The sequence below is a fragment of the Sapajus apella genome, unplaced genomic scaffold (assembly GCF_009761245.1).
Source record: "Sapajus apella isolate SASKATOON/1434 unplaced genomic scaffold, GSC_monkey_1.0 scaffold4, whole genome shotgun sequence".
NCBI lineage: Eukaryota > Metazoa > Chordata > Mammalia > Primates > Cebidae > Sapajus > Sapajus apella.
Genome location: NW_022436944.1, coordinates 44,640,430 through 44,643,142, shown reverse-complemented (window position 1 = coordinate 44,643,142; position 2,713 = coordinate 44,640,430). Strand labels below are relative to the sequence as shown.

General features: G+C 38.6%; 1 pseudogene across 1 annotated transcript; it reads right to left on the bottom strand.

Annotated features, from left to right (window-relative positions):
* Positions 1-1,018: 1,018 nt before the first annotated feature.
* On the bottom strand, positions 1,019-1,906 carry LOC116538037 (annotated as a pseudogene). Its single transcript, XR_004263471.1, has one exon. The product of XR_004263471.1 is annotated as a eukaryotic translation initiation factor 3 subunit K pseudogene (transcript).
* Positions 1,907-2,713: the final 807 nt, after the last annotated feature.

The window sequence follows — 2,713 nt, the reverse complement described above, 5'->3', positions numbered from 1 at the left end:
GCTTACAGAAAGAAATATTTTCTTTGTGAAATATATGAGTTCCGGACTCCATGTTTATATCCCTTCCACAAACACTCCTGTGCTTGTGGAAGCTATTTTTCTCTATCCTGGATTTTCCCTCTGGAGTCCCCCTCCACAAACACTCCCTTCATGTAAGCCTCTCTTCTCCTCCTAAACTCCATCTCTCTCTATCTCTCTCTATTCCTTCCACTCAGTGTGGAAGCTGCTTTCCTCTTCTGGATTCCATTTATCTGGATTCTCTCACTCAGTGTGAGAGTTAGCTGTTTATTTCTCTCTCCTTCTCCTGTTTCTCTCTCTTTAAATAAATCACTTTCTACCAAAAAAAAAAAAAAAAAAAAAAAAAAAAGAAAGAAAGAAAGAAATGAATTCAAGAAATTGACCCTGAAAGAAAGGTATATGATGAGGCAGGATTGCAAACATGCAGATGGGATCAAAGGCACCTACGTGGGAACTCATTTTGGAAGGAAAAAGGGGCAATTATAGAAGGGAAAGAATGGGAGAAGGGGTAAAGAGATTTGAAGAAAGACAAGAGGCAGGTTGACAAATTGCTTTATTTTGGAAAAGTACAGAGGGGACCCAGGTAGAAATTAGGAGTTGAAATTGGAAAATGTCCATAGCCCATGCTCTAAGAGGGAAGTGAACGAAGTGTCAGGTGAATTGTGGCTCTATGAGAACGCTGAGGCTCTATGTACAGAAGTCAATCAGAAAGGTCATACGGCTTCCTTCTAGAATACTCAGCCAACTGAAATTATTATGTGACTTCCTCCAGGAAAATTTAGTCTCCGGAAGTGACAACTGAAGAAACAGATTTTGGTGTTCACCAAAAGTTCGGAATCAGCAAAGCTCACAAGCTAGAAAGTCAAAGGAGAAATTATTTCTGTGATGCTATCAAGAATATTAATTATAATGTTTTACAAAAAAAAAGTAGAAAGGCTCTGGTAGATACCAGAGGATTGGGAAATAAGAAAAGGAGGGGTTTTTTGGTTTGTTTGTTTTCCCTGATTCACCAAATCTTTATTAAACACCTGCAGTTACTGGGAGGGGACCATGATGCTGGATACACTTTCAAAGTCGATCTTCTCCACAATGTTCTTAGGCTTCCTACTTTCTTCTTGGCTACAGATGAAGATCTGCCCTGACTCATTCATTGGCGCTTCAGCCATATTTTCTCATCCATACATTCAGCTGGCTGGCTGTCAAATCCCAGAGCATCTGAGCCAGCAGCCAGCAGTAAATGTGCTGGTTGAGTGATATCCATGACATGGCAGACAAATTTTCTAACAGCCTTTAAAGCTACTTATACCTTCTATAAGGGTCATGTTTTCATCCAGAGCTTGCCAGAAGGCCTGGAAGTGTCAAGTCTCCAGCAGATCCCCCAGGTACAAAGTCTGTCAGATCGGCTGCTTTTCTTGATGTGTTCGGATGACCCTGTACTTGAACGGGCTGAAGTAGGGGTGGCATAAGTTGGTAAGGGCCTTCAGTAGCATCTGGGCAGTGACCGTGGTCTGAAAGAAGGCTGGGCTAAACTAGTACAGCTTCAGGACAGCCAAGTTGGCTTCTAAACCATAGGCATTCTCCTTGGCCTGCATCTCCACATAGCTCTCTAGGGTAGCCAGGTTCTCAGAATTATACCTCTGGATATTGTTGAGCAACTTGCCCACATTCGTTCTCATCTGCTGAAACATCACCATGACTACAGCCACCTTCCACACTAGGGCTGGAACAGGGAGGGTTTTTAATGAGAGAGAACAGGTTCTGTAAGAGTAGCAATAGGAGAGGTGAATGGAAGCATTGGTTCAAGAGTAGAGTTTCAAACCCAGGCATCTCCACTGACCAGGTGCAATAAAGAGCCTAGAGATGTCTTTGGAAAGTGAGGAGGGTGACAAAACTATAGATTCAACGTATTGAAAAAGTCATAAACACGTATACTGAAATAACCAAACAAAATGTTAAGAAAAGATATATAGAAAAATAAAAATGATGTTAATAAAAATAAGGCCCTTACACTCAAAAAACTTTTAAACTTTTACAGTGTTAACTATGTTGACTTTTAAAAGAAAGAACTTTATAATCCATCATCTGTATCCAAAAATACTAAATCAAAATGTTCTATAAAGTGCCCACAAAATAAACTACTCAAACTTTAAATATGCTTAACCATTTTTCTTCAAATTTGGCTTCCTTTTCATTTCTCATTAGGAGCCGAAATCCTGCCAATGTTGAAATGTATAGTTTTACCTATTTTTAGTTAAATTAAAGTTTAAATACATTTTCATGTTTTTTTCTTTATACTCCCATGTAAAAAGATCTTGGGCAACCTATTCAAGGTTCTCCCGAACAGGTTAGGATTTTGTTCAAACAAGAAAAAGTTAACCTCACTGCCATTCTTTGGTTAATGGAAGAATTAATTTTTTACATATTTCTGATTCCTTTTATCATAAAGAAAGTACAGTGTGGGGAAAATAGCTTCTCTAAAGTGATTTAAATCATTTCTTTACATTTAAGTTTAATTACTTTGTGCTTTAACTACTTCTCATGCAGTATTTTAAGACAAATTCAGGTAAGACATAGCTACGAAGTAGAGGAAAGGGCAGCCCTTTAAAACTAGGCAGATAGGAAGGAGCTGGTACATTATTTCTGTTTTAACCATTTCTATAAATGACCACTAAATCAGGCTTTCTCACCCTGAAAA